Source organism: Notamacropus eugenii, chromosome 3 (assembly GCF_028372415.1).
Source record: "Notamacropus eugenii isolate mMacEug1 chromosome 3, mMacEug1.pri_v2, whole genome shotgun sequence".
In the NCBI taxonomy this organism is placed as follows: Eukaryota; Metazoa; Chordata; class Mammalia; order Diprotodontia; family Macropodidae; genus Notamacropus; species Notamacropus eugenii.
In genome coordinates, this window is record NC_092874.1 from 105347619 (window position 1) to 105369132 (window position 21514).

The following is a 21514-nucleotide window of genomic DNA, read 5'->3' on the forward strand; positions in this document are numbered from 1 at the left end:
TCATGTTGAATTTTTCAGATCCTTTAGCCTCTGTATCTGTCCTCGGATAACAGTCTTCACTGTTTCATTTTGGAAAGTGAGGATGAAGGGATTGAGAACAGGGGTCAGGATGGAAGTGACTAAGACCACCATCTTATTGAGTTCCACAGAGTGAGCCTTGCCAGGTCGAACATAGACAAAGATTGTGCTGGTATAGTCAGTGAAGACCAGGATGAGGTGGGAACTACAGGTGGAGAAGGCCTTTTGGCGGACACTTGCAGAAGGAATACGCAACACAGTGGTCACAATATAGCCATAGGAGACAAGTGTCACTAAGAAGGAGCTCAGGATGAAGGCCAAAGACAACATGAAATCCCAGAACTCTAAGAGGGATGTATCTGAGCAGGCTACCTGAAGCAATGGGGCATTGTCTCAGAAGAAATGGTTAATGATGTTGCCATGACAATAGGAGAGCTGCACCTGAGAGAGAAAACAGTGGGCACTATAGCTAGGAAGGGTGCTGTCCAGGCTGCTCCTGCCAGACGGACACATACTGCCCAGCTTATAATGGTGCCATAGTGTAGTGGTTGGCAAATGGCCACAAAGCGGTCCAGAGCCATGTCTGCCAGAATGAGGAAGGAAGTAGAGCCAAGGGAGAAGTAAAAGTAGAATTAGACCATGCAAGTGGTAAAGGAAATTGTCTTGGTGGAGACCAGGAGGTCTGAGAGCATCTTGGGCACCACAGTCATGGTAACCAATATCTCCAGTAAGGCAAAATTTCCCAGGAAGAAGTACATAGGAGTGTGTAGGTGAGCATCCACTAGGACCATTGCAATGATGATGTCATTTCCCATGAAGGCCAAAAAATAGAGTACCAGGAAGGGTCCATAGAGCAGCACCTGCAGCTCACCAAAGGTCGAGAAACCCAATAGGATAAACTCAGATGGATGACTTAGATTTGCCATATCCCAGACCAGGGTCACCTGTACTGAAAGGAATAGAGCAATGTTGGGAAGGAGTTTGGAGGGAGGGGTGGAAGGAGTTTTCAGAGAAACTGTGAAAGAGAAACAGAGATGGAAGGAGTAAACAGAAAAAGGACACAAAGGTAAAGGAGAAAAATGCAGAGATATAAGAGAAAGACATGCAAATTTAAAGGGAAACACACATAAAGAAACAGAAACAAACCAGAGATGTACATACATAGAGAAATAGAACAGAGAAATACATATACAGAAAAGCAGAAGCACAGGGAGTGAGAAAAAAGAGAAGGGGAGGGGGCAAGAGAGAAAAAGAGAGAAGGGAGAGATAGTGAGAGAGAGAGAGAGAGAGAGAGAGAGAAATGACAGATGGGAAAGAGAAGGAAAGAGATGGAGGAAGGGATACAGAGATAGAGACAGAGAGACAGAGAGAGAGGTAGAGATGGAGTAACACACACACACACACACAGAGAGAGAGAGAGAAAGAGAGAGAGACAGAGAGAGAGAGACAGAGACAGAGACAGAGACAGAGAGACAGAGAGAGAGAGACAGATAGAGACAGAGAGAGACAAAGACAGAGACAGAGACAGAGAGACAGAGAGAGACAGAGAGAGAAAACCTCAAGAAGATAGCATGTCTGAATCAGGTTTTCCAGCAGCCAACTTCATGCATCGTTGTGATGTGGAAATTCCTTTTTTTTAAAACTTTTGATGTCAAAGCTGCCTAGAACTACTAAACTGAGAACAGCCAGAATAGAAAATACAATACACCAAAGGTTTTTCAAGTGACCCCACTACTGCCAGTCTGACTATAGCAGGATACCATTCAACCCAAGCCAGCTGGTTGATGGTGTTGTTATTCTTGGAAGCACTCCTGAATCACAAATTCTCCCATACACTTAAAAAATGATTTATTTTTCAATGAACAAAAATCTATTTCCCTTTCATCCTCTGCCCTTCCCCCCAAAAAAGAAAATACTTGTAGTAAAAATGTATAGTTTTGCAAAAAATTCCCTCATTGGCCATGTCCAGAAAAATATATGTCTCACTCTGCACCGTGAGTCCATCAGTTCTCTTGGAGGTGGACAGCACGTTTCTCATAATATACATTTTGATAACTGTGTCCAATTCTTTCTTCCTAACAACATTTTATGTCTTCCACTTCAATTCATCTTTCTGACGTAATACTCTACTTTTATTCAAATATTCATGTATATATGAAGCACCATTTTGTCAGTTTTTATATTTCAGTTAATAATATGAGTTTAAAGTTTTTATTTTAAATAAATATTAACATATTCATATTTTGTGTTTATTAAAGGTTTAAAGCTTTTATGTGCCCTATAATACCAAACAAAGAGTAATAAAATTTTGTATAGTTCTCAGAATAAAAGATTTTGAGTAACTAGACTCTTAGAAATCTGGAGTTAAAAGAGATATTAGCTTATTTTACAGATGGAGAAACTGGGACTTGGGGAATGTCTCTCACATAGTAAGTTAAAAAATAAATGTTTATTGAATTAAATTGAATTTTATAAGTTATGAAAAATTGAATTTCTTCTTGGTGAAACATATTATGGAATTAAATATCTTGTCTGTTGACACCTAGACAAATGTCAAACTGATCTTAAAAACGTGTTGCTTTTTAGATCTTTGAGATATTAAAGAGATCATTGATACCATAAAGAATGCCATCAATATCCCTGATGTGTTTTTGACTGAAAATACAATAGAAGGGATACTTACACCCAGAAGGTTGTGCTTGACTGATGAAAGGTTACCACTAGAAAACAACAAGTACTACCCATCTACATGTATTCACAGTTACAATATAGTGGAAAGAGAAGTGGACATGGGGCCAGAACCTTTGGGTTCTTTTTGCCAGTTACTACTTCAGTGACCTTGGGTGAATTATTTTTACCTCTCTGAGACTCAGTTTCTTAATCTGTAAAATGGGAGAGTATATATTAGACATTATCTAGAATTTTTTCTAGCTTTTCAATTCTATGGGTGTGTTATTCCACCTCTCTGAGTCTTAGTTTGTTTTTCTATCAAATGGATATAATGATACTCCATCTATGTCACAGAATGGTTGTGCTCATCAAGTGAACTTCTGAACACGAAAATGCTTTATAAATTATAAAGCACTATGCAAATATAAGATATTGTTAGAATTAATAGAGTTTAATTAGAGGTATAGGGTTAATATAGTTATATAATATATTGTAGATTATATACATCATATATTATGTATGATACACGTATATGATGTGTATAATATCCATAAAAGTTAATAGCTATAGTTTAACATAGCTATATTAAGGCTTTCTGGCTACAAGGCCAAGTTTCAAAGTATGGTTAGACTGAGAGTTGGAAGGGACGTCAGAGGCCATCTCTTCTAAACCCCTCATTTTCCGGATGAAGAAACTGAAGCAGAGACTGGTAGAGTGTGACTTGCCCAAGATCACACAGGTAGCAAGTGTCAGAGGCAGCATTAAGAGGCAAGCTGATGTTCCCATTTCCCAGAAAGAGAAGGAGGAGGCCGTTGAATTCTTAGAATAAAGGCTTAGGGATTTACTGAAACATCATTGACCAATTTCACTTTCTACAGTGAAACAATATTTAAAAGCAAGATTCAAGCTTGGTCTCATTCTTCATTCCTATATGAAGCAACTCTATAAGAGAGCACTGGTTTGGGGAACTGAACGATTCAGATATAGAGATGAAGGTCTAAGTCTGTTGAAAAGGGTCTGTCTGAACCATGCTTCCTGTTCCTTTCAACATCAATTCCAAATCAAAACCCAGACCCTAAGCTAAACTGATGGATAGACTTGGCTGGATCTCCTCCTGCCACTTAGCTTTGAGCCCCCTCAGCAGTGGGCTTACCATACATTCACTTACCTCTGGTCTCCTCTGGTTGTTGTACTATAGTATTTATTGCTGAGATATTAGACTCATTGCCTTAAATCAGTCTTCATTGGATTGAAGAGAGGGAAGTGAAGTCAGGTTCAACTGGGCAGACAGGAGGGAGTAAAGGCAGGAATAACGAAACAACTGCTACTCCATAACACTCAAATAACAACCACAAAATAAAATACAACTCAAACTGAAAATGGCTCAACTTCTTCTTGTGGATTCTGCTAAAAGTCCCAATATTCCTTACGTCAAACTCCAGAATGTCAGCATCCATGAAGGCACAGGGAGGAATGCAGCCCTGTAGGAAGCCAGATGGGGACGGGTCCCACAGAGACAAATTAAAGCCCTCTGAACGCTGGGTCCACTACTGTTCTAATCCACCACTTTCTCTTCTCTCAGAATGCCTCATGCCTGCCTCTAATTCTCTACTCTTTCTGCCCCCATTCAAGTCTAGCCTCAGACAGTTACTAGCTATAAGACCCTGGGCAAGTCACTTAACCTGGTTTGTCTCAGTTTTCTCATTTGCAAAATGAGCTGGAGAAGGAAATGGCGAATCACTTCAGCATCTTTGCCAGAAAACCCCAAATGAGGTTGCAAAGAGTTGGACACAACTGACATGACTGAGTAAGAGCAACCAAACAAAATGTCTTAGGTTTATAGAAGTATTTCCTAGCTACTTTCTTTGTCATGCCATTTCATTAAATAAATTTGCTGTGAACTATTTATGACCTCAGGTCCATGAACTTCTGTTTTAGTGTAGGAGAACCTGATCTTGAGGAATAACCCTCTGAGTTGAAAGGTACTCCCTTAGATACTCTATTTGCATGCAGTTGCTTTTCTTTTCACATCCTACACATTTACCAGGTGCATATTTTCCTTGGTATCTGCCTTTGGTGCTTGGGGCAGGGAACTTCACATGGAGGGTGAGCATCCACTACAACAAGATGAGCATACCAGAGGGAGTGGCAGGGATGAGAGGGTCAGGCAGCCCCTGACTAAAAGGGAGTCACGTGCTTCTCAGAGAAAAAACCCCAAGAAGTTACCCGCAGAGTGATTAAAGTCAACACCTATTGCTGCAAATTGCTATTCTATCTATCTATCTATCTATCTATCTATCTATCTATCTATCTATCTATCTATCTATCTATCTGTCTGTCTGTCTGTCTGTCTGTCTGTCTGTCTGTCTGTCTGTCTGTCTGTCTCTCTCTCTCTCTCTCTCTATTTCTCTCTCTCTCTCTCTCTCTCTCTCTCTCTCTCTCTCTCTCTCTCATTGCTATACAGAAGCCATAAACTTAAACCTCTTCTCCTCCTCAACACTCACTAGCCATGCTATTGACTTCTTAGACCCATAGAGATCTAAACTAAAGCCCTCTCTGAGATAGGAACTGATCTCTTGTTTCCTGGAATTTTGGGCCCTCTAGTTTGGGTACTCCCACCCCACCCCCCTCACTCTACTCACTGAGGCTGTGGGACCTGAATGTAGTCTGGCTTGAGACTTCAGGATCCTGGAAATCTACTGGGTGGTGAAAAGAGCAATTGTGGAGGGCTAGAAAGGAGGAATTTAATGGGGGAACTTAAACAGGCATAGGGGCAGGGCTAGATAGAGGGGAATAACTTCTTAGTTGATCTATTTGTGGGAAGTCAGAGTGACAGAGGCTGATATGACAGGGCCTTGATCTCTTCCATTAAGGGAAACTAAGGCCCTACCATTCCAGTGAATGATGCTGGGAATAGTGAAAATGGAAGAGGGAAACCCTAGGATAAAAGCCAAACCAAAACTCTCCTGGACTGCTACTTGGAGTAGTAATTTTGGGATATACACAGCTCAAAGATTCTGATATCTCTTGTTAACAGCTTCGATTTTGTCATCCATTAAAAGAATTTCTCTGTCCCCTATAATAGGAACTGGAGGAAGAAAGCAGTCATTTTCTGGGCTGTCCACTTCCCACTCCTCACCCCTGCCCCCTTAAATTGGGGTGGCTTGGTGTGTTTTTTGTAAAGGGCAATGTAGTCAGTAGTTTTCTCAGCCTCTGAAGTTTCTCTGCCTTGGTCCCTAAGGGGCTAATTATTCCCTTTCTTTGTAAACTTGGTGAAGTACTGAAGAAACATCTTCCTTCTGGGACTATGCAAAACTTTTCTCAGTTTTCCCCCTTGAGATTATCTCTTCCCCCCTAACTCCTATTTGGCAAACTGTTTCCACCTGACTTCTATGCTATCTCCCAACACATGTATGCAACTCACCTATTTTCATTCAATAATTGTTTATGAAGTACTTACAATGGATAAGGCACTGAGTTATGACTGGGATTACAAAAATAATTAAAGTGTGGTCCTTGTCCTCAATAGTTTACAATTTAGTTTGGGAGATGCAACTCATGTGCAAATATAACAAACCTTACAAATTAGAATATGGTTAGTGTAAAGTTTGCGCAGTACTTGACACATAGTAGGTGCTTAATACATTCTTATTGACTATTAGAGATATAAAGAAGTAGAGATTATTTCTAGAAGGGAGAATCACAAAAAGCTCCATGAAAGAATGGTGGCAGAGATGAATCATGAAGGTTATGGAGAGTTAATATTCCTTACATTGAAACATCCTCAACACTGACTTGCCATGTTACTGACCTCTTTCTTCCCATAGAGACCTTAACCAAAGTTGGGTAGAAGACTGGGAGAAGGGACACAAAGGCATTCTAGACACAGGTGGAGGCAGGGCAGGGGAGAACAAAGTTCTTGATTTGAAGAAAAACATATTTCAGGTATGGTCGTCTTGTTTTAGCACCTTGGCCTTAACACACCCAGTTAAATACTTTGACAGTTGCAAGAACCCATATTTGTTATTATATCCATTGTTTTCCTACATGCTTCTGGGAAGCTTGAATGGATCCCAGGCTGGGGTGGGATGTATAATTTTACAATCTTTGGTTGTATAATTTATTTCACAAGGGTGAAAAGCCATAGAAATTGTTCAATTAAAAACTGGCAGATCCACTCCCGAGATGAACTATGGGAACTATAGAGCTAGACATTATCTGACAATAGGCTGAGAAAAATTCACTGTAATATCTAAGCTGGTAGTCCCAAGTTCTTGGGTAGAATAGCTTGTAGGGTAGGGGCTTCCAAAACTTGGTCAGTTTATTCTGTATATACTTATATGTATACTTAGTGTCTGCCTCATGAGAATGTAACTTCCTTGAGAGTAGGATGTACTCCATTCTTTGTATCATATTCCTACACCCTAGCACAATGCCTAGAATATGTTTAGTTGTTTTTCAGTTGTGTATGACTTTTCATGAGCCCATCTGGGGTTTTCTTGGCAGCAGTACTGGAGTGGTTTGCCATTTTCTTCTTTAGCTCATTTTACAGATGACAAAATTGAGGCACAAAGGATGAAGTGACTTGCTCAGAGACATACAGCTAGTAAATATCTGATGATCTGAACATGAAGATGAGTCTTCCTGACTCCAGGCTTGCCCCTCTATCCACCGTGCCACCTAGCTGCCCCTATAAGCCTGGCATATATTAAGCACCTAATATTGATTGATGGCTTTTGATATCACAAATCATAGAATCCTAGGATTGAAAGAGAATTGAGAGGTCATATACTCTAACTTCCTCCCCAAAGTTGGGTCATATTGCTAGTAAATGTCTGAGGCAGGTTTTAATCAAATCTAGTATTACATCCATTATACCCTCTAGATTTAACTCCCTATTTCCCTATAACTTCAATTCTTTAGTACTAGGCCTGGCCTCCAGCAAAAGAAAAATAAGTCCTTCTCCCTCTTTGAAGTGAAAACTTTAATGTTTGTAGACAAATAACATGTCCCCCCAAGTCTTCTGTCCTCTAGGCTTAAGATCCTCACCCTCAACCACTGCTCTCACGGCTTCACATTCAAACCATTATGATTGACCACCTTTGGACATATTCCAATCTTTCAATAACCTTCTTTAAATGTGGTGCTCTAAATTATTATTTATTATCTGGATAGTAATAATATTATTATCAGGTAGTTAATATTCCAGAAATGGATACAATACAGTAAGACTATAACCTCCCTTGTCTTAGTCCTTCCACTTCTGTCAACTGAACTTAAGATCTCTTTTTGAAAACTTTGGTGGCAATTCTTGGACTAACTTGGTCATCATGGAAACTAATATATTTTCTATAGGAAGTGCTATCAAGCTAGTTCTCTTCATCTCATACTTGCACAATTAATATTTTAAGAAATTTAAATGCACCATTTATACCTATTCAATTTCACAATTTTGGTTTCACCCCATGACTCCATACTGGTGAGAATGTAGCTTTGCACATTCGTTACAGTTTTTGTTGTTATTGAGTTACTTTCAGTTGTGTCTGACTCTTCATGACCCCATTTGGACTGGTTTGCCATTTCCTTCACCAGCTCATTTTATAGATGAGGAAATTGAAGCAAACAGAGTTAGACAATTTGCCCAGGATTATACATCCAGTAAGTTTCTGAGGCCAAACTTGAATTCAGGAAGATGAGTCTTCATAACTCTAGGCCTGGCACTCTATCCACTCTGTCACCTAGCTGCCCATGGTCATAGTTACTTAGTACCTATTAAGGAAAATGATGACTGGCTCAAACTTTAATCTGAAGAAGAAGTTCACAGGGCCACCTGGACATTGCCACTGTATTAGAGAGGGAGATGGACTTTGCTCCTATTGGAGGATAGATTACTGAAGCATGAAAAATATCAATAAATGTTCAATAAATAGGGAATTATAAGTTGTAGGTGTGGCTTATCATGAGCATTCTGGCTTGTCAGGTCAAAGTTACTCAGGGGACTCAGAGATTTCCCCCTGATATCATAGAATTGCAGATTAGTGATGGGAAAACCCCAATAGCATCTAGGTCGTTGTATAACCAGAAAAGGAATTTCTACTATGATGTGTCAGAACAGAAATCATCCAACTTCTGCTTAAAAACACCCAATAAAGAAGAATCAACTTCATTTTGAGGAAATCCATTCTACTTTTCAATAGGTATAGTCGACAGGAATTTTTTTCCAATCTCAAGCTCAAAGTTTTGTTTTTACAACTTCTACTCGATGTTCTTTATTTTACCTTTTGGGTCTAAATAGAATAAATTTAATTCCTTTCCCACATCAGAATCCTTCAAATAGTTGAAGACAATTATGCTCTATGAGTCTTCTTTTTCCAAAGTAAAAATCCCTAGCTTGTCCAACAGATTATCACATGACATGAACTCAAGGCCTTTTGCCATCCTACTTGGCCTCCTTTGGACATGCTTTGGCTTTATCTGTGTCCTTTCTAAATTATAACACTAAGAACTGAACTCATTTTTTTTTCAGATGTGATTTGACAAGGCAGAGAATGATGGCAGCATAATTTATATTTCTAGAACCTATGTTTCTCTGAATGGAACCTAAGTCTTAGTTTTTCTTTATTATGACATCACACTTCTGATTTAAACTAACTACTGTTTAATCCTCATCTTGTACTTTTGTAGTTAATTTTTTAACCTTTTGTAAAGCTTTAACTTTAGACCACATTTGATTTCATATTGTTAGATTCACTCTAGTTCTCTATAAAACTCATTCTTCAAACTGAATTTGTAATTCACTGTTTTTGCTATCTTTCCCAGCTTTGTAACATTAGCAAATCTGATGAGCATGACACCAATGTCTTTATTTAAGGCATTAATAGAAGTGTTAAATAAATGTAGTAAGATTTTCGGGAGACCAATTTTCTTCTGTAGGTAGTCTCAAAGAGAATATCTTTGGAGTTGTGAAATGAAACAAAGAGAGGAGATGCCAAGTAAATGATTGAGAATATTTTGGACAAGGAAGAGTGAGGAGGATGGGAAAGGGCTAAAGACACAGAGGAAAGGGTAGGCAACTAGTCTGGCTGGTGCTGAGGGCCCTTAGGCTTCATTGCCTTTGCCACTACCTTCTCCCAGGAGGTTAGAATGAAAAACATATCTGATTGGTGCTGACCTACCTTCTGACAAAGAAATCATAGAGTTGGTGTAGTGCCTGACTCTTTCACTTCTTCCTTACCAGGAAGGCAGGTATCTAATCTAGAGTTATTTTCTCTTATTTAGTTATCTACCTTCTGTTTTAATTAGTAATAAAGTGTCCAGTTTGAAATAAGAGATTGAGCCTAACTTCCTGTTCATGTATATTTTTGTGTTCTTCCTTTGTTGCCAAAGAAGACTATGCCATCAGAGATATGATGACATGGCTTGCACTTGACTTTGTTTTGAGTGAGGGAGGGCTGTGCAGGTCACCAGCCTCACTTCTCTTCCAGATCCATCTGAATGCAGTGACCAGATATTCATCAGTATGTCTGGAGATGACCAAGGATGAGGCAAATGGGGTTAAGTGACTTGCCCGAGGTCACATACCTAGTGAGTGTCAAGTGTCTGAGGTGAGACTTGAACTCAGGTCCTCCTGACTCCTGAACTGGTGCTCTATCCACTGCACCACCTAGCTGTGCCAATTTATTCATGTTCATGTACATAAGGTGAAGTGGAAAGAAAAAATCCAGTGAATGTCTGTGATTGATACATAGATATATAAAGGAACAAGCTTCTAACCAGAAATCAATCCTGGTTGGAAAGATTGATCTAAAAAAGGAGAAAATTTCTTTGATTTTTGATTGATAATTTTTTATGAACATTCCAATGCTTATCTCACTGTTTTTATTCCCCCCCAAGCTAAAACAAACCAGAAGTCATTGATGTCTGCTGAGTGATGAGTACTGTTATGTCACACTATCTTTCCATTGATGTCTAGATTCAGAAAGCAGTCTCTTTAGGGAAGGAGTAAAATTTGTGACTAGGAACTAATGATTTAGACATGCTAGGAGGAGAAAAGGGAGTGCCTGGGAAAGCATGGCAAGGGTGAGGACCAAAGGAAGGGGTAAGAACTTCTTCATTTTTCCTCCTTACCCTCCAAACTGAGTCAGATAATGTATGCTTGAGTTTTACCACACTACTATACAGCAAAGTTGAAATTGAACTGTTAATGACTACTTTTAAAATTCATCCTTTCAACCTGTTCTGAATTCATATAATTGTATTACAGCTAGGCCACATCTCTTTATATTTTTCTTAAGAATAGCATTAGAGGTGTCATTCAATTCTTTGCTAAAAATCTAGGTAAGCCATATCTCTCTATCATTTTCCTCTAATGTGCCAATTTAGTTATTCAGTCAGGAAAAGATTGGTCTGACCTGACTTGTTAACTTTAATGGGTCTGTATTCAAAGATTCAATGTCAAATTAAAGACCTGTAATTTGCCAACACTATTTTCTTCACTTTGGGGGAAAAATTGTACATTTGTCCTTTTCTAATTCTTCTCTAGTACCTTTCCTACTATCCACAATCTTTCACCCATAACTGACAATATCTTTGTTATTATATCCACCAGTTCTTTCAGTAACAGAGGATATAATTCATATGGGCCAGTGATTTGAATTCATAAAGACAACCCAGTGTTCTTTCACTATCTTCATATTTAACTTTATTATTAAATCTCTGTTAGCTATGGTAGTCTGTCATTTTCAGTGTAGAAGTTATTCTTTTGATGGAGAAAACATAAAGTCCAATTTGAATGGAGTGGTTCTGTGTAATTTTTGTTTTCAGTTATGAACATCAGATCAATCCCAAGCAATAATCCTATCCTTTCTTTGATTCTTCTCTTTGCCTGAATGTGCATGTTGAAAGTCCTCATTTTGCTTTTCTTACTTTCTTCACTAGTGTCATCTGAATTTTCACCACTTATAGCAATACCAGTTTCTGTTCTGTGTCCTTGCTTTTGCATTTTGTGCAGATGTTGTTAAAATCGAAGTTGCTTGATGAATTCCCTGGCCTTCTGCATTCGTCTCTTCAGATAGCTTCCATTTTTTTTTGTCATGGGAATTATATCCCTTTATATCTTCAGAATTGACTCCTCATATTAGTGTCTTTAGTTTCTCTTACTTGTCTAAATTTTAGCATTTTTTTTGTAGAAATTTTAAGGTATTTATTTTGCTGCTGGCTTCCTTCTTGTATTTGGACTCATAAATTTTTGAGTCTCTCAGTTACTAATCTTATTCCTTTATTGTAGCTACTCTCTATGGTATTTAGTTTTTTTGAAATATATAAGCAATTTTCTCTCTCCACATCTTTTTTAATTTAAAAATATTATTTTAAAGTCATTTTTATTAGATTTGTCAGAGACTAGGTACATATAATTTTGCCAGTCTTTGTTATGCATATTCTTGGCTAGGAGGCTGTTATTCATATATCCTAGACTGTAGTCCAGACATCCAAGTCCCAGTTTCAGATACCATCTTATGAATGTTCACTTCCTAAATCCATTTTTTCTTTTCTGCGTCTTTAATATTTAGCATTGAGAAAAACACAGCATCTGTCCCTATGGTCTTCAAATTTGTTGCCCAAGGCTTAGTAATGTTTAACAATACTTTCTAAATTCCTTCAACCAGTATCACTGGCACCTAGATGAATCATCATAAGTGAGTAGTCATCATATGCTTTAGCAAGTCTTAGGAGATTCTCTGTTATGTCTTGGATTTATGCACTGGGATGATAATCAACCTCTATTTTGTTGTTATGGAATCAACAACTAGCTGTTTTTGTACTCCTGGGCAGGGAGTCACCAACAACTTAAATTCTTTCTCTCAATCTTATTGGGTTAATTCTCATTTGAAAGTACCATAAATCTACATTTTTCTTCTTTTCAGGACAAGTGACTGACTGCTCATCAGAGAATCTACCTTCCTTCTCTTTAGGAAAAATCTCCAGTGCATTTTGTTTTGTTTTGAATTTAGCTGAAAGAACATAACTGAGAAAGGAAAGATGGCAGAGTAAGAGCTATGACTCATCTAAGCTCTTAGACAAACTCCTTCAGATACCTCTAAAAAGAGAATATGACCAAATTTTTGAGGTACAGAATCCAACAGGAGACAGACTGTGGCAGATTCAAAGCCCAGGACAGACCTTTTTGGTCCATGGGAAGGATCTGTTCCATGGGGGTGAGTCCACAACGCACATCGCAGTGCTGGACACATTGCCGAGTGGCAGGGCCCTGGGGAAACCTGAGACAGTAGCAGGCAGAACTAGCAGAGTGGCAGCCCAGGGTGAGAGACCAGCAGAGCTGAGGGAGTGACAGCAGCTGAGCAAGAGATATCAGCCGCAGCAGCTCCTGAGACTTTCAGGCCACGGATTAAATGTCTGTAAGTCACCTACTTGAACTTCTTAATTGAGCCACCTTGGAGGAACTGAGAACTTACAGGTCCCCAGAGTATTTCCTCCTCTTTACAAAGGACTCAAAAGTCAAGTAACTGGATGGCAAAATGCCCAAGAAAGAGAAAAAAATAAAACTATAGAAGGTTACTTTCTTGGTGAACAGGTATTTTCTTCTATCCTTCTGGATGAGAAAGAACAATGCTTACCATCAGAGACCTCCAACATAAATATTCAGTGGTCACAGGCCAGGGAAGAGCTCAAAAAGGATTGTGGAAATCAAGTAAGAGAGGTGGAGGAAAAATTGGGAATAGAAATGAGAGTGATGCAAGAAAAATCACTAAAAGTGAGTCAATAGCTTGTTAAAGGAGACCCAAAAAACATTGAAGAAAATGACACCTTTAAAAATAGGTTAACTCAATTGGAAAAAGATATCCAAAAAGCCAGTGAGGAGAAGAATGCTTCAAAAAGCAGAATTAGCCAAATGGAAAAGCAGGTTCAAAAGTCCACTGAAGAAAATAGTTCTTTAAAAATTAGAATGGAGGAGATGGAAGCTAAGGACTTTATAAGAAACGAAGAAATTTCAAAACCAAAAAAATGAAAAAGTGGAGGATAATATGAAATATCTCATTTGAAAAATAACTGATCTGGAAAATAGATCTAGGAGAGATAATTAAAAAATTATGGGACTACTTGAAAGCCATGATCAAAAAAGGAGCCTACACAACATCTTTCTTGAAATTATCAAGGAAAACTGCCCTGATATTCTAGAACCAGAGAGCAAAATAAATATTGGAAGAATCAACTGATCACCTCCTGAAAGAGACCTGAAAAGAGAAACTTCTAGGAAGATGGTAGCCAAATTTCAGAGTTCCTAGGTCAAGGAGAAAATATTGCAAGCAGTTAGAAAGAAACAATTAGAATATTGTGGAAAGACAATCAGGATAACACAGGATCTGGCAGCTTCTACATCAAAGAATCAAAGGGTGTGGAACAGGATATTCCAGAAGTCAGAGGAAGTGGGATTAAAACCAAGAATGATTTACCCAGCAAAACTGAGTAAAATACTTCAGGGGAAAAAAATTATCATTCATTGATACAGAGGAATTTCAAGCATTCTTGATGAAAAGACCAGAACTGAATAGAATTTGACTTTCAAACACAAGAATCAAGAGAAACATGGAAAGGTAAAGAGGAAAGAGAAATCATAAAGGACTTCCTAAAGTTGAACTGTTTATATTCCTACATGAAAAGATAATATTTGTAACTCTTGAGACTTTTTTCAGTATTTGCGTAGTTGGAGGAATTATGCATACACACACACACACACACACACACACATATAGACAGAGGGCACAGGGTGCCCTTGAATAAGAAGGGATGACATCCAAAAAAATAAAATTAAGAAGTGAGAGAGGAATATATTGGGAGGAGAAAGGGAGAAATGAAATGCGGCAAGTTATCACTCATAAAAGAAGCAAAAAAAAGGTTTTTCAATGGAAGAGAAAATGGAGGAGTTGAGAGAGGAAAGAGTGAAGCTTACTCTCTTCACATTTGGCTTAAGGAGGAGATAACATGCTCCCTCAATTTGGTATGAAAATCTACCTTACCCTACAGGAAAGTAGGGGAGAAGGGGGCAAGTGAGGTGAGGGGGATGATAGAAAGGAGGGTAAATGAGAGAAGGGAGTAATTCAAAGTGAACACTTTTGGGGAGGGACAAGGTCAAAAGAGAGAATAGAATAAATGGGGGACAGAATACTATGGAGGGAAATATAGTTAGTCTTACATAACATGACTATTATGGAAATCATTTGCAAAACTATACATATATATCCTATATTTAATTGCTTGCCTTCTCAGTGGGGATGGGTGGGGAGGGAGGAAGGGAGAGAAGTTGGAAGTATTAGAAACGAATGTTGCATACAACTGGGAAATAAGAAATACAGGTAATGGGGTATAGAAATCTATCTTGCCCTATAAGAAAAGAGAGAAGATGGGGATAAGGGAAGGGAGGGGTATGATAGAAGGGAGGGCTCATTGAGGGAAGGGGTAATCAGACTGCAAGGAGTTACGGGGTGGGGGGAGGGGAGAGATGGGGAGGAAATTTGAAATTTAAAATTTTGTGGAAATGACTAAAACTAAAAATAAATAAATAGATAAGCATTTAAAAAAGAAGATATTATGAAACATCCTTCCTCTTAACAAAGAGGTAGAATATTATAGGTGCAGAATTTTGGATACATTGTTTGACATTGTTGCTATGTTTGTCAGTTTTACAAACTTGTTTTCTTTTGTTAGAAGAAAAGTTTTTTGAGGGGATGAGATTATGGATATTGGGAGATAAAAGTCATATAAAATCCAAAGAGCATCAATATGCCATTATTTTAAGTACTCCAAGAAAGCACCTGATACAGAGAACATTAGCTTTATAATTGTTAACTCTAGAGAAAAAGTACTGGTTTCTGCTTCTCAATTCAATTTTCAGTGTTGCCTGAACTCAGGAGACCAAATTTCCAATCATCCCCCAATCCGTAATTTCTAATTAGTTATATAATTTTGTACACTTAATTTTTCTTGATTGAACCTCAGTTTCCTTAATTAAAAAAAATGAGGAAATCATACTAGATGATTGCCAACGTCCATGACAGTTCAAGCAACATTAGTGTAGCAGTAGTACAGGAAAACTTAGCCACCTCTGCCTGTGACCATGCTACTGCCTGGAAGAAAAGGTATAAGTATTATTTTTTCTATTTTTGTTTTTTATTTTTAATTTATTTGTTTTCAGTTTTCTATAATCACTTCCACAAGTTTTAGATTTTCTCCCTTTCCCTCCCCAAGACAGCATGCAATCTTACATGGGTTCTACACATACATTCTTATTAAATACATTTTCACATTAGTCGTGTTACAGGGAAGAATTAAAATAAGTGGGAGAAACCACGAGAAGGAACCAAACAAAACAAAGCACAAGAGAAAATATTCTGCTTCATTGTGCTTTCCAATTCCACAGTTATTTCTCTAGTTGTGGGTGGCATTTTGCCTCAAGAGTCCTTAACAAATTAGGAGAGCAAGGAGTAGTGTACTTGTCAGATTTAAGTAGAATGGAGAGATTTATGACCAAACAAGAGATAGAGAACATTAGGAAGTGCAAAATGAATTATTTTGATTACATTAAATTGAAAAGTTTTTGTACAAACAAAACCAATGCAACCAAGAGTAGTAGGGAAGTAGAAAACTGGGAAAGAATTTTTGCAACTAGTATCTGTGAAAAAGTCCTCATTTCTAAAATATATAGAGAACTGAGTCAAATGTGCAAGAATACAAGTCATTCCCCTATGGTCAAAGGATATGAACAGGTAGTTTTCAGAGGAATAAATTAAACGTATCTATTGTCATATGAAAACATGCTCTAAATCACTATTAATTAGAGAGATACAAATCAAAACAACTCTGAGGGTACCACATCACACCTATCAGATTGGCTAACATGACAAAACAGGAAAATGATAAATGTTGGAGAATATATGGGAGAGTTGGAACACTAATTCATTGTTGGTGGATCCGTGAGCTAATCCAATCATTCTGGAGAGCAATTTGGAACAATGCCCAAAGGGCGAGAAAAATGTGCATACTCTTTGACTCAGCAATATTAATTCTAAGACTGTATCCCAAAGAAATCATAAAAATGGGAAAGGGTCCCATGTGTACAAAAATATTTATAGCAGCTCTCTTTGTAGTGGCCACGAACTGCAAATCTAGAGGATGCCCATCAGTTGGGGGCATGGCTGAACAAGTTGTGGTATATAAATGTAATGGAATACTATTTTGCTGTAAGAAATGACAAACAAGAAAACTTCAGAGAGGCCTGGAGAAACTTATATGAAGTGATGCAGAGTGAAAGGAGCAGAGCCAGGAGATCATTGAACATAGTAACAACCACAGTGCACAAGGCATTTTTCTGGTAGACTTAGCCCTTCACAGCAATGCAAGGACCTAAAACATTCCCAAAGGTATATGTATTATTATACAAAGATGATTTTCTTTCTCTGTTTCCAAAAAACCCCCTCATTTTAGCTGTTCACCATAGACTTAGTAGATGATGGGGTGAAGTGGTAGAATATGGACTGAAATATATAGAAGGCAGATATGTAGGGCTAGGATTCAAAAAGTTAAAAGACATATGAACATGGATATGATATTGGGGCAAAAGTATGGGTTTCACTTTCACTGAGGATAAGTCTGAGAAAATAGGGAAGAGAAAGATAATCTCTTCCTTCCCCCTGTTGAACCACATTAAATTCTGACTGAGAGGGATAAGTAGCACCTGGGAAGTCAATGAAATTTTAAAAGCAGGAAAATTTATGAGACTCAACCTCTAGGACAAATGAGAAAGCTCTGATAAATGATGGGAGAAGGAATGCCCTCTGAGCTCCTTTGGAAGTAGAGGAAAGAAAAAAGTAAACTTTCCATGAAAGCTATAACTGTAGCAAGAGAGAACAAAAGAGAAGAAAAAACATGACTACTTCCCAATAAACATACATATAAATTTAAATTGCACAATCTGTTAAAAGCAATATCACTTTTTGCTTTCTCAATATGGAGGTGCCATAATTTCTCTGGGTTCTATTGTATCTTTTGCTATTTTTGTCTGGTCACAAATATTTGTTGCTTTTCTATGAAACAAGATTAATGGGTGAATTTCATGTGTATCATTTGTGAGGTGAAGATCCTCTCCATCTCTTAAAAGATTATTCTTTATTTATTCTCTTGCTGGATTCTAAGACAATAAAGGGGTATATTTTGATGTTTCCTCATAAATTACCAAATATCCAGTATGTCTCTCATTTTATCAACTAACGTTGAGTAAACACCCAGTTTATAAAAAGTGATTTACTAAGTTAGTTGGAGAAACCTCTTTTCCCATATATATATATAAACATAATTCTGTCATCTCCTAAAATTAATAAACATCAAGGTTACTGGACATACAGTTTATGAACAGTGTAACAAGCTGGATATGATAGCCCACTTAAGAAAAATGTAGCAGGCTAACACTTCTGCACTAATCTCTCCTGGAGTCAAGCCAATGATTGTCTACTTAACTTGCACACTGAGTAAGGTTGAGGCACAGTTTCAAACAAAATAAAGCAGAGTAAGAAACAAAAAATTACCACGTAAAAATAATTATTTACATTGTATCAGAAGTGAGAAAATAACCACAGCGAGAGTCACTCCAAACCATCTGTGCTCCTGGTGACTCCTTAGATCTAGAAACAGGTCCCTACCATTCAGGTCTCAAATTGTTAATTAATTTTTTTCTCAAGAATATGCTTTATTGTTTCTGAAAATCTTGGCTTTACTCTTTTTGATATAGCAATATGAAGGTCTAGCTCTAAGTTTAGCCTATTCCAGTACTTAATATTAAAGGCTGCTACACCTGAAAAAGATAACTCACAAAGACCCATATAGGAGCATGAATGAATGAAAAGCATTTACGAAAAGCCCTTAATATGTACAAAGCATTGTGCTAAGTACTGAGGATACAATAACAAAGGCTATACCACCCCAGTCCTCATTTAGTTTACCTTCTGTTCTGTCAAGGACACAGTACAAATAGTAGCATGGTTACCTAGGAAGGGAATTATGGTCTGGGAATTTACAAAGATGAGTGAAATTATAGGGCATTCCACTGAGCTCTCCAGAGGCAGAGAGTATTGATTTGATTATAGTTCTCAGAGATAAAAGTGGGAATCATAGGTGATTGGGGTTGGGATGGAGGTGGAGAAGCAAAGCAGACAATGGCTATAGTCAATATAAGCATTTTTTAAAAATATTAATTTATTTTTAGTTTTCAACATTAACTTCTATGAGATTTGAGTTACAAAATATCTCCCCCTCCGTCCCTTCTTCCCATCCCAAGAGTCATGCAATCTGATTTAACTCTACATGTACAATCACACTAAACATATTTTTTCCTTTTTTAAAAATTAAATTACTTAATTTATTTTTTAGTTTTCAATATTGAGATAAGTATTTTTAATCCCAGGAATCCCAGGAAATGAATGGATCATTTCCTTTAAAGCAGCTGCTTTGGGTGTTTACTCTGGAGTGTGGGGCCATAATAGCAGGGAACCAAAAAAAAAAAAAAAAAAAAGCCCCATGGTCTCAGGAAATGCAAAACAAGAGTGGCTGCTCCATTTCCCCAGTGAGACTACTAGAGCAGATAAGCCACTGGGCTGAGCACTCCCTAGATCTCTCCATCTTCCTTTTCATACTAGTCTTTTTCTGCCTTTCTATTCCTTTTGCTCTACCCTTCAAAGTAGTATGTACTTTATCAGCTGTACATACTAAGTTAAGATATTCACTTTTAAATCCCATGTGCCAATCATTTAAAGTGTTTTTTAAATTGAATTTTGACTAGTAAATTCCTGTCTTTCCTGACAGCAGCCACTTGTTCTTTCAGATTAATCAAAGGTGTTGAATTTTCATATATTTAACAAATGACTTCAGAACCTATTGAGACTCATTTAGGTGACTGTTAAATAGATTGGAATTTTTTCCCAAGTTTTTGAAGTATGCTCATATATAGGAGTTTGAAAGGTAAAACACTGAGATTGTTTTTTAGCAGCCCAAAGAGGAGAAAGGAAGAATCTGGAAAGAAAAGTCTCTTATTCTAGGCTAGGTTTGATTGAAGCCAGTGCCCTGGTTGTTTAGGTTCAATGTTGGACTGAAATGAGTCATTTGTAGATCATTAGGTCATTCAACATCGGGGACTTCTTCATCCATAGTAGAAGGAGAAAGACAACCAACAAAGATATACGTTGAGGACACCTGAATTCAGGTGGGTCAAACTCCTTCTAAATTGCCCATCACTTTCTTCCAGTCAAGCATTAGAGAATTCTATTCATGGCTATTTTGTACTCATCTTACCAAGAAGTGATGCGAACAGCCTAAGCCTTTGGCCCTCTCAGCTATTCAACTCTTGAGGATAGTTTCACTACTTTTTAAAGAAAAAAACTAGCCTAAAAGTTGGAGTAGCTAGGTGACTCAGTGGATAGTGTGCTAGACCTAGAGTTCACATCTAGCCTCAAACATTTACAAGTTGTGTCAGCCTGAACAAGTCACTTAACCCTGTTTGCTTTAGTCTCATCTGTAAAATGAGCTGGAGAAGAAAGTGACAAACCATTCGAGTAATTTTTTTTTTTGCCAAGAAAATCCCAAATGGGATCATGAAGAATAAGAAACAACAAAGCCTAAAACTTCTGTAGGGGTAGATGTAAGAATATTTCTCTTAGAACAGTGGTCAATAGCAAACGATGCTGTAGAGAGGATAAAGATTGAGATAAAAGCAACAATTTTGGCAATTAAGAGATCATTAGTAACTGTGAGAACAGGTTTAGTTGATTTAGGAGTCAAGGATAATGAAAAGGCTGAGAACCTAGGATGATGGAAGGATGACCATGTCTGATAGAAATAGGGAGGTTGAGAAGACGGGTGGATTTGAGGAAGGAGAATGTAATGAGATCTAAGATGCTCATCAAAACCCATCCTTTCCTACTTATCCTGTTGTGTTCATTTCTCCCCACAGGAAAAAACAACAAGAAACAGGGAAGACTGGAGGAGTGTTGAGCTATAATGAGTGGAAGGAGTGACAATTAGTTCAAACAATAGTTCAAAATAATCCCAATGATTAGCTATTGCTCAGAGGATAGAATGCAACTTGTCTCTTTACTTGCTGATTGACTGACCTCTTGGGGTCAGGTTATGGCTTTCTTGAGAATGGAATGGTGCTTTCATATTAGAGAACACTGCCATAATAATCAAAAGGAAAAATACAACTTTTTTAAAATAGAGCTCAACCACTTGACTTGGTATCTGCTCTCCCAATTGCCCTCTGTGCTATTAACTCATGTCTCTTTTTCTTTTACTTATTTTGTAATAGTAGTTTCTGCCTAAGCATAGACGTTGTAGGTGTGATGGAAGGAACCGAGAGCACCCTATGTGTTTGATGCTAATGCTCTTGACTTCAGGGCATCTTTGGAAAGTCTCTTTCCTGTTTTTGTATTCTTTCATCAAGGAATTGGTTTTTAGTGCTAAGAAAAGTTTAAAGGATAATATTCAAGCTGAGTCTGTAGTTAGATCTGATGTAGGGGTAGAAAGGAGGGGAAATGTTTTCTTTTGTACCCCACTTGAGAGAGTGGAGACGGGATAGGCACATCTCATTAACTGAATAGGGAAATTGTTCTTTCCTTCTTCTCTTTCATATGAAAGAGTAGAGGGGTTGAGGTCTGACCAAGACTAGCCTTGGCTCATGGTATATTCTTTTTTTTTTTTAATTTTTTCTTTTTCTTTTTTTAAAATTTATTTATTTAACTTTTAGCATTCATTTTCACAAAATTTT

The 21514-nt window shown here is 37.7% G+C and overlaps 1 pseudogene; it reads right to left on the reverse strand.

The window, feature by feature from the left end:
- LOC140531229 (olfactory receptor 6V1-like) lies at positions 1-944 on the reverse strand (annotated as a pseudogene).
- Between the last annotated feature and the right edge of the window lie 20570 nt (positions 945-21514).